This window comes from Cheilinus undulatus, linkage group 13 (assembly GCF_018320785.1).
Source record: "Cheilinus undulatus linkage group 13, ASM1832078v1, whole genome shotgun sequence".
Lineage (NCBI taxonomy): Eukaryota > Metazoa > Chordata > Actinopteri > Labriformes > Labridae > Cheilinus > Cheilinus undulatus.
Window position 1 is genome coordinate 2,239,353 of NC_054877.1, and position 10,173 is coordinate 2,249,525.

Sequence of the window (10,173 nt, forward strand, 5' to 3'; positions counted from 1 at the left end):
AATTCAACTACATCTGGATTTTTGGATGCATTTTCTACATTACTGAGTTTCAGTCACTTTGCAGTAAAAGAAGATGATTCTCTAAAACCTCAACGTCCGAGGTAAGCTGATATCAGTTGGTGTTTTACACGTTTTCATGTCTGTAGATGAATTTATTTCATCATATTTTTTTTTTTTCTGTAAATTATATTTTGTAACACCCGATAACTGAAAAAAATAAAACACATGACATCTCCCTTCTCACCCCTGCAAAAAAATGGATTCTTCCACTTAAAGTAGCACGTGCGATTGTTGAAAAATTGGATTTTGGTCAGACATGAGGTCATCGACCAATTAATCAACCAATCGACTTGAGGCTGTCAACCCTAGAGAACTGTCAGCAAAAATAGGTTTAAATTGGCTAAAAATAGCATGAGCAGTGGTAAAAAAAAGGTTACCAGAAAAAATAAAAGGTACCAAATTGGGAAAAAAATAAAAAAGGTCTAACAGGCAAAAATGGGACAAAAGTCCAAAAAATGACTGGAAAATAAGTGATTTAAAGTGTTTTCAAAGTGGGAAAATTGATAAACAGAGGCAAAAAATAGTTGGAAAGTTGCAAAAATTGCTTGAAAAATGGCAGAACATGTGGTAAAAAGTAGTTACAATTGGAAAAAATGGGTAAATAGAGGCAATAGAAGGCAGAGAAGGGCAAAGAATGGGTTAAATAGGCAAAATGATTAGCATGAAAAGTGGTGACAAGAGGTTAACAAAAAGATAGGCTGAAGAGGTAAAAAAAAAAGGGGGGGGTAAAAATAAAATAACAAACCAGCAGAAAAAGTCTTAAATATTGAAAAAATGGATTAACAGAGGCAACAGAAGTCTGAAAGTGGCGACAATAGTTTAGGAGGAGCAAAACAAGCAAAAACATGCAGTGAAGTTCAAAGAGTGGCTAAATGGCTAAATCCAGGGTCCCCAGTCTCTGGCACTTTAATTTCACTTTTTTTGTTTGTTTGTTTTTTTCAGTAAAATGACAAAGCAGGACTTTTTATTTAAGATTGACAGTGGATAGTAAAACAAATAGAATCAAAGTTAAATATCCCTGTCTCTGATGATTCATGCAGCCATGGCCTCGGTCTTGCGACACATCGCGAGAATGCTAACCAGGTGAGCATAAAGTCACATAGGTCTAAAAGTAACTGAAGTTAGCTCAGCTTGCTAAGAGCTCTACTAAAGGCCTTTGATTCGTTACTATAAACCCTAAAGACCTATAAACCCTACAGACACCAACATGGTAAGAGGTCTAATCTGAGACTTACAGTCTACTTATGATGATGGCACACTAGCTCTGTTGATTTGTTTCTGTTTTTTTGACTTTTCCTAACACTCAGCTAGCATGTTAGCATGTAAAGGCCGATAGCTGCCATTGATAGCCGTAAAAACCTCATGGATCTATTTTAGTATCGTTCACTGATAAAGAGAGCTGGTTCTTCTTGTGCTGTCGTTAATGAGGGCAGCGTTTGTCATGCATTATAAACTGGATTGTTGTTTTGTTTGTCGGCTCGTCTAACGGACATTTTAGATCCTGAGATGGCGGACGGTGATGTTTACAAAGCAGACAGCATGTCGTTTGTTGTCAAATGGCCAAAGCTGAATAGACTTCATAAATCTATTTATAACCTACTAGAGTGAGCTGGTTCGTCTTGTTGAGCTACTTTTAATGAAGGCAGTGTGTTTGTTGATCATGGTGAACTGGATTAGAGATGTATTTGTTGGCTGAACGGACATTTGGATTGTGACGTGATGAAGGAGATTGACTCATTATCTAACATTTATTGTGGGGATGCACAGACACCAGTGTTGGGTATTAATATCATTATAAAACTTTACAGGTACTATATTCTGTATCAGTCTAAAGCTGATGTTAGCCTCTGATTATGTGAGTATGTAGTCAAAGTTGTCTGCAGTTTGATATTTAAACATTAACGAGGATGACTGAAGTAGAATGAAAACTATTCACTCATCCCTAATTTACTGACATCAAACAAACTTTTTTAGTTTCAGATAGGTTTTAAGATTTCTGTTGCTGTCTTCCTCTGCTTCTAAAACTACCATTATGAAGTTAAACTGGGGTTTAATATTATTTCATAAATGGTTATTGCATAGTACAGAGTTTAAAGGGGAACAAGACATAAAATATTGATGCTGAAATACAGATATTTATATATTTTTATGTTGTATTTCATGTATTAAATGTTCCTTCTGTTTCATACTCAGGTTCAACCCATCCAACCTGACGTGTTGTCTACTCCAGTGAGTAAATGTTTATTCCTCTTCCTCCTTTGAGACCTTCATTGACTCTTCAGCTGGTCTGTCCTCTCACTGCAGTTTCACCGACACACACCCAAACATGCAAACACACACACACTGCACAACAACATGCGTAACAAACAATCAGGATACACACCCATTAAATGACTGTAACAGTATTATTTCAGAGTAAAAGACTGGTCCAGTACTCTTATTAATCAGGACTTCCTCCTCAGGTCCAGTGTGAAACAGACCCCTCTGGACTGAGTTGGAGTTTGGGTGTATGGAGACAAAACGTTTCTAATAACTCATGTGAGTCTAAAGACAAAGGGCCAGATCTACTACGATCCCAACTTGCGTGTACTGATATGCGTGCGTTTTGCGTTTGGGGTTGGACCGCAGTTTGCAGGTGATTTACTAAGAGTGAATGCGCAAATGACAAGAGGTGCAAACGTGTTGGAGACACGCCTATTTAAATGAGGGTTTAGCGTGTGTCATGGTTTGCAGCATGAGAGACAAACATGCAAAATGAAATTCGACCTTACATAATTAAAGGAGTTGATGGATAAGCCAATAAACTCTTAAGCCCAGTTCAGACCAAAGATTCACCATCTGAGGAGACTGTTCTAGAACGAGTCGCAGCAGTCTGAACTGAGTGTTGCAGCTCGAATGAAGCCCTCTGAGGCAAATCAGCCTGTTGAGTCGCAGAGAGCAGGTTTAAGAACGCAGCAAGCCAATTCCATCAGATATTTGTGTAATTAGTTTTAAAAACATGTCTTTTCTCATCGATCCTCCTGATGATCACTTGTTATCACCACACAGCACGACAGCTAAATTTCACGGCACATATAGACTCAAAAATGCTTTTTTAGATCAGCCTTGCTATAACAAAGATATCCTCTGAGAATAATCAATGTTCTACTGACATATTCAGCTCCTACAGCCTTGAATTTCTCATGGATTATCCAGTAAAGTGCAGCGCTTCCTACTTATAAGCGCAGCCAAATAAAGTGAAGGAGAACCTTTTCTAAACAATGTTTCTATTTCAGTTTATCACATCTATCTGCTTCTTGGAAATATTAGGCAAACTTCAATTTTTGTAACGATTTAACATGAAGACTTCAGGCTACCAAACTCCGGCCAAACAGCTGATGGAGGATGGAGGCAGTATTCAGGTTGAGATTTAAGGGTGAAAACTAGAAATGTCTCCCATTCTCCAGCTGCGTTTTTATGCAGGAAGTGCTGCGCTTCATGTGATAAACCATGAGAAATCCAAGGCTGTAGAAGCCTGATTTGTTCACAAAAAAATAAAAGCTTTCAGCAGATATCTTCATTATGACGTGTAAGTTAGAAAAGCATTTTTGTGTTTATGTGTGCCGTTAAACTGCGCTGCCGTGTTGGAAACCTCTGCCTAAACGCTTGTCTTCTTCTGCAGCACATCAGGCTTTAATGTTCAGCTGACAGGCCAAAGTTTCTGTGTAAAAACAAACAAAAAAAAGGATAAATGTGATCATTTCCATGAAGCAAATAATGTGATAATAAATAAATGAAAGGTTAATAGATTATATTAATTGAAAAGGCCCTCTTTCCAGCTGTGCACAGACAGGACACACTGCACTTTATAAGAAAGGCAGGAGAAATTAAAGGCTGTCTGCGCTAAATCTGTCCATGGAAAAAATATTTTTCTCAGGGGACATTTTCGTTATAACAAGACTGATGTAGCAAAGCATTTTAGTATTCATATGTGCCGTGAAACTGCACAGCTGCTCGATGTTGATGACAAGGAGGAGTTATTACTCTCATGCACTCGCATGTGAAATCGAGGCATGATCATGATGACAAAAACAGTTAATGTGCAGTACTTTCCCTCTTTAGGAGACAGATTTATTGTACCATAACTTAGGTAAATCTCTTTAAAGTGAGTGACGTGAGAGTCGTTGCCATGGAAATAATGCATCGTTTCACTCAGTTGCAGCACTGTGAACTGGGAGGTGTTGAGAACATCGCAGAGTGGAACGTTGCAAACAGTTGCAAGTTTCAACTCGTCTGATCGCGAATCTTTGGTCTGAACTGGCCATTAAATAAGCTACAGCAAAGAAGCCCTTGGGGCGAAGAAAAAGAGTTTTCCCTGTTGGATTATGGGTCCTGAGTTTGGGTGAGGTTGTCTTGTTTTTGTATTTTTTACCTGGTATACCAGTAACCAGCAGTAGATCGCATATTTTTTGGTTTTTGGGGTTTTTTGCTGTGTGGATTTATTGTGGTTTTTTTTTTCTGAGACTGGTGGATTATAGACTTTTGCCTTTGCATTTATGTGAGTCATAGACATTTAAAAAAGGCTTAAAGCCACTTAAAAGTGCTTGGATAAGGACTAGATTGCTGTTTTCGTTAAATTTGGACTTTTAGTTTTTAATGAAATTTTATAGACTAAGATAAAATCTTTAATTTTGTTGTGACCTACTTTTCATTTGAGGTCATGCACGACGTGCGCTTATGTTCTGGGGAGGGGTTAATTAAATGAGAAGCGCTTTAAACTCATTACGTTCTATTGAGAGATTTATTGATTGTATTTGTTCAGAATTGTTGTTTATTGCATTTTGATATATTCTTTACTTTAAAAGGTTTTCTATTTTCCTTAAAAATTCCTCCTTGTTTGTGTTTAACGCCAGCTTGAGAAAAGTTAAGTGTTACAACTTTTACACAGAACATCAGAAAAATAAGATTGGGAGATCCCAGCTGTAATAGTTACCGTGAGCTGGAATGACCCAGATGCAAAAAAAGTAAACTTGTAAGGAGTTGTGTCATTGCACTGTCCTCGTGGCTGGCTCCAAATCCACTCTGAGGTCCTCCAACAGCTCCAGACTGGATAGGTGATATGTTTTAATGACTGTTTCCTCATTAATTCAAAAAATGCTCACACGAGGGTGAAAAATGCATTCTCTGCATCTTCTTTCATCGTTTCCATGTCTCCTTCTTGCCACACTAACCGCAGCCATGTGTGCGCAATTACGCATACAAACAGTTTGCACCTCCCTCTGAGACGTGTTAAATATAGACGCAGTTTCTATGAGCAAAATTGCTTTCAGGTTTGATAAATTGCTTTATGTGCGCTAAAAAAATATATTTACATTTTCTCCTCCCAGCACACACACAATTACATGTAAATGCCCCATACTGCATATTCATTGCGGCGAACGTACTAACTGCATGCAGCTGCGCTATTTTGCACCTTTTAAAGACGGAACTCTTAGCGCGCACTGTTAGTAAATCAGTTTATACATTTTTTGCACGCATTTTTATACATGCAAACCTTTAGTAGAACCGGCCCTTAAACGTGAATATTCAGTGTTTTAAAATTGGAGTAAGCAATGCTCATTTAAGGAAACTCTGCATGATCACACATGTTCATCTTGTTGGACAGATATTTGTATCTCTTGTATGTATATTGAAATAAAAACCTCACTAGATATATGCAGTTTGAGTAAGTTGAGTTTATAAACTCACCAGGAGGCCGCCATGTTTTGGTCCTCACTGGTACTGTGAAGTCACAGTGCCACAGGTCTCCTCAGCGGTCCTCTGCAGTAACCTGTTTCAGACTGGCAGCCAGTGTCAGGGCTGCAGCTCAGACATGCTGCATGTCTCACACACAGAGAATTTTAAAATTTGAGGTCTCTTGTATTATTTATTTGCACCACGAGCAGTTATCTGTCCATCTAGACAGGAAAATGATCAATAGAGAGCCATATTTATCTTCTTGTAGCAAATATTTACATCAACATGGGTAGAAAATGTTTGCAATCTGTTTCTTGATGAACCAGATTAAGGCCACGAGCTATAAGTGTGTCTGTTCAATCAAGTTTTTCCTCTGACTTCTACAATTTATGAAGCTTTATGTTTCCACGCAGTTCAAAATGTTTCAGGTAAAAATAAACAGTCAAAACACTTCAAATTTGCACTTTTCAAAGTAAAAGCCAAGTTTAGCATTTCTTTGGAGAAACTCCCTTGGGTTGTGCTTTTATTTTGAAAAGCTACCAGCTATACACTGAATCCAGTCAATTGTAGGACGTTTATTGGGGTAAAACTTAGAAGGAATGACAGAGTTTTGACAGCAGAGAGATAAAAGTAACACGCAGCAAACTCGTGTCTGCTATTAAAGCTGTTAAGCAGCAACAGCTGCAAGCAGCAAAATATACTACCAGTCTGAAAAACCGGCTACTGCATAGAAAGGGCAAGGGGCATGATGTCTAAGTGAGGTCACAGTACCAAAACACAGCGGTCTCCTGGTGAGCTGAGTGCACCAGCGGCTCATACTCCTAGGTGTTCAGTTATGCCAGACTTGAAAGCTGGAATTTACTCCAAATTCCAACAATTTTGACCAGAAGAATTACCCACATTTTTGTGAGTTAATCTGTATTTTTAAATCCACATTTGTGCATCAACCAAACAGAACAATCCAAAATCTTACCTCAGGGGAATTCATGTGTTTTAATGTTGCAGGCATCACTGATGTTTGTGGGACGTCTGTGATTGGTTGACAGGTGTCACCTAATTGATGTGATAGGTGCATGATGGGTTACTTGCGGTGTCAGATGATCTGATCCAGGATCAGTTAAGTGTTGTCTAGGGATTACAGAGGATTAACGTCAAAATAAGAGACAGACAAGTTTCAATCAAAATCAAATGTGGATTTTTACAAATTTTAATGAAAGAGAATGTGAACTGTCTTTGGATTTAGACTCCATCATGATGACTCTGTTTACTTGAAGCAGCAGTGAGGCAAACAGCAGGGATCCCCCTTATGGAGTCTAGGCACTGATGCTGGTGTTGATGAGGGATGTAGGATCAGAGGAGGAGGAGATTTCTTAGAGCTGGTCTGGGACACCAGTGAGGTGGCTTGAAGAGGAGACTGAGCTATGCAGGATGGGATGAGCAGGAGATCTGTGAGGACCTGGACTAGATGCTCTTTTTTCTGTCTTCCTCTGCTTCTAAGACCTAACATTATACATTTAAAATGGACTTTAATATTATTTTATAAAGGGTTATTGCATAATGCAGAGTTTATAGAGGAAAAAAGTGTTCATTCCGTTTCATTCTCAGGTTCAACCCATCCAACCTGACGTGCTGTCTGCTCCAGTGAGTAAATGTTTATTCCTCTTCCTCCTTTGGACCTTCATTGGCTCTTCAGCTGGTCTGTCCTCTCACTGCAGTTTCATCGACACACACCCAAAAATACAAACACACATACTGCTAAACAACATGCATAATAAACAACTCTAACACTGGAGTCAGGATATACACACTCTAAATGTCTTTAAATGACTGTAATAGTATTATTCCAGAGTAAAAGACTGGTCCAGTACTCTCATTAATCATGACTTCCTCCTCAGGTCCAGTGTGAAACAGACCCCTCTGGACTGAATGGAGTTTGGGTGTATGGAGACAAAACCTTTCCAATTACTCATGTGAGTCTAAACATGTGAAAGAAAAACCTCTGAGAGGTGAATTAGCCAGTTTAGAGGGAAAGCCTGGTCTGTTTAAGCTGAAGTCAGAATTTTCCATCCCTGAAAGCTGGCTCCTTTTAACCAGGTTATATCACCATGACAACGTCACCTAAAGCATAAATTAAAGGGAGTTTATCTCTAAGCATGTCATGAAAAGTTCATCGATGAAAACAGCAGGTTTTCTGTGTTCTTTTGAAATGAATGGTTCTCTGTATCTTTCTCTGTGTTGAATGTTGGTGTTTGTGTCCTGTTATACTGAAATATGAAACACTAAAAAAGAAGAGATTGAATAAGGATGATGTGTCGTAGGGGAAGAGGCGGGGCAGTGGAGTGACCAGGAAAAGACAGTAAAGCGGGCGTGCCTATTGGGACAGAGAGTTTATGAAGTAAGGAGCTGTTGTGTTAAATAAGTAAGAAAGACTGAAATAATAAACCAGTGAGCTTTTTACGAATAAACCCATTAAGGAGGGTCCTGGCTGGTCTCCCTGACGCGGATGCTGGTGCGTGCAGAGGAAGTGGACAAAAGAAACTTTCCCATATGGACTGAGCTTCTCATTGTTCTGGAAGAGACTGAACTGTTTGGCTCTAGCCAGTGCTGAGTTTTTATTCTTGAATATGATGTTAGCCTAGAGAAGGATGATTATCTTCTGTAGTCCACAGGTAACATTCAGCTTGGATGAATGTGCAGTAGGGGGTGGTCAGTGGTGATTTAAACAGGTCACAGAGGGTCATCTGTGCCATGTTTCTTTGCTAGCTGCTTCAGAAACAGTTTCAGAGCAACAGCGGGCAATTTCCACTTTAATTGGACCACCAGTATTTCCCCTATATCAGGGGTAATCATTTAAAGTTCAAAGAAGCCCAGTCAGAGAAAATATATTAAACCAAATGTCTGGAACGTCATAATGTCTAACCTGAGTTGGTGTGATATGTGGATCTGGGTGCGATTTCAGGGACTTGTTGCGCTGATAAAATATGAAAATTTTCTTTGTCTATAGCTCACCCATTTCTCTGTCTGTAAATCTCTCCTTTAGAGCTGTTCCGTTTTAATATTTTGGAATTCCATTTTTTAATCTTTCCACTGATTTTACCATAAAAAAGAGTGCCCTGTTTATGTAAATAAATAAAATGTTCACCAATTAAATAGAAATAACCTTAAATTTATTGAAAAAGGGCCACAGTTGGCCCATGAGCCACAGATTTGATAACCCTGACATAAAATAACTATGAACAGTGTAACAGTCAGATATTTCCAACATAAGACACATCCATGTGTATAATCACATCCTAACTGATGTTTAAAGTTTAAATGTTCAAAGTAAATCTGTTACCTAAACTTTTCTTTACCCTCACAGTCTGTAACAGTCCATGCAGTTTGATGCTGCGTTGTGTTTTACTACTGACTGTAACGGTTCTCTCCTCGTCTCTCTCCATCCTCACTGTCTGTCTGTCTGATTCATATCAGACTGCGTTAATGCAGACACGTATTGCCTCGTTAGGCAACCAAAGGGAACTACAGTATCTACAGGAGGAATTATTAAGCTAATTGATGCTCAAATGGAACATCATTCAGACTGCGGGACTTCGAGTCCATCCAACTTGAGTTTGAACCCCTCAAGGGGGGAGTAGATGAGAGGTGTGTCTGTGCCTCACGCAGAGTCTCTCCGTGACTCTCAGGTGTGGTGAGGTAAAATTACTCGGATGAGTTTTCTTGGAGGTTCAACAGTAGGTCGTCCCGTACTACCCCGCGTTGAGCTAATGTTTGCTGGTGTTTCGTGCAGCTGCTTTGACATGCTGTTATTGTTTAGGAGGGGGCAGGGTGAGTGTTTGTTATGTGACAAGTTGGGCCTCGGAACATATTCCTCAGATACGTTCCTCTTATATAAAAACACAGCATTTCAGTCAGATTCATTCAAATTTTCGCAATGTTCATGTTAAATAATAGATTCCATTTTTATTGGCCAATTCCACGATTCTGTCCGCAATTCCGCTAATGTGGAAATCATAGGGCCCTAGACTCCTTGTCTCAGCTCGCTCGTCTACTTTTGTCAACTCCCTTTGTCTTTCTAATGATTGAAGGTCCGGGTCCAGGTCCGTATCGGATGGTGCCTGGGTCCAGACCCGGACCGAGGCCCGCCATTTGGTGACCCATGCCCTATATGCATCCAGCAGTGGCAAGCCTGCTGGAATTTAACCGCCGCTGCTGCATTTAAATGCAGCGTCCCGTTCTGAGTCAATACAGGACGCCATTTGTTCCTTATTTTCTTCCATCACGTCCTACTCTGCCACTGATTGACTAATATGTGTTGCATTTGTCGGTTGGATTGGTCAGCTAAAACATAGAGCCAATCAGAGGTCGAGTAAGGCAGGTCTTCTCTTCGCAAAAGAAAGC

The 10,173-nt window shown here is 39.5% G+C and overlaps 1 long non-coding RNA gene across 1 annotated transcript; it reads left to right on the forward strand.

Annotated features, from left to right (window-relative positions):
* LOC121520120 lies at nucleotides 1-2,549 on the forward strand. Its single transcript, XR_005992765.1, has 3 exons — nucleotides 1-101; nucleotides 2,254-2,289; nucleotides 2,523-2,549. It is a non-coding gene; the product is annotated as an uncharacterized LOC121520120 (long non-coding RNA).
* Nucleotides 2,550-10,173: the final 7,624 nt, after the last annotated feature.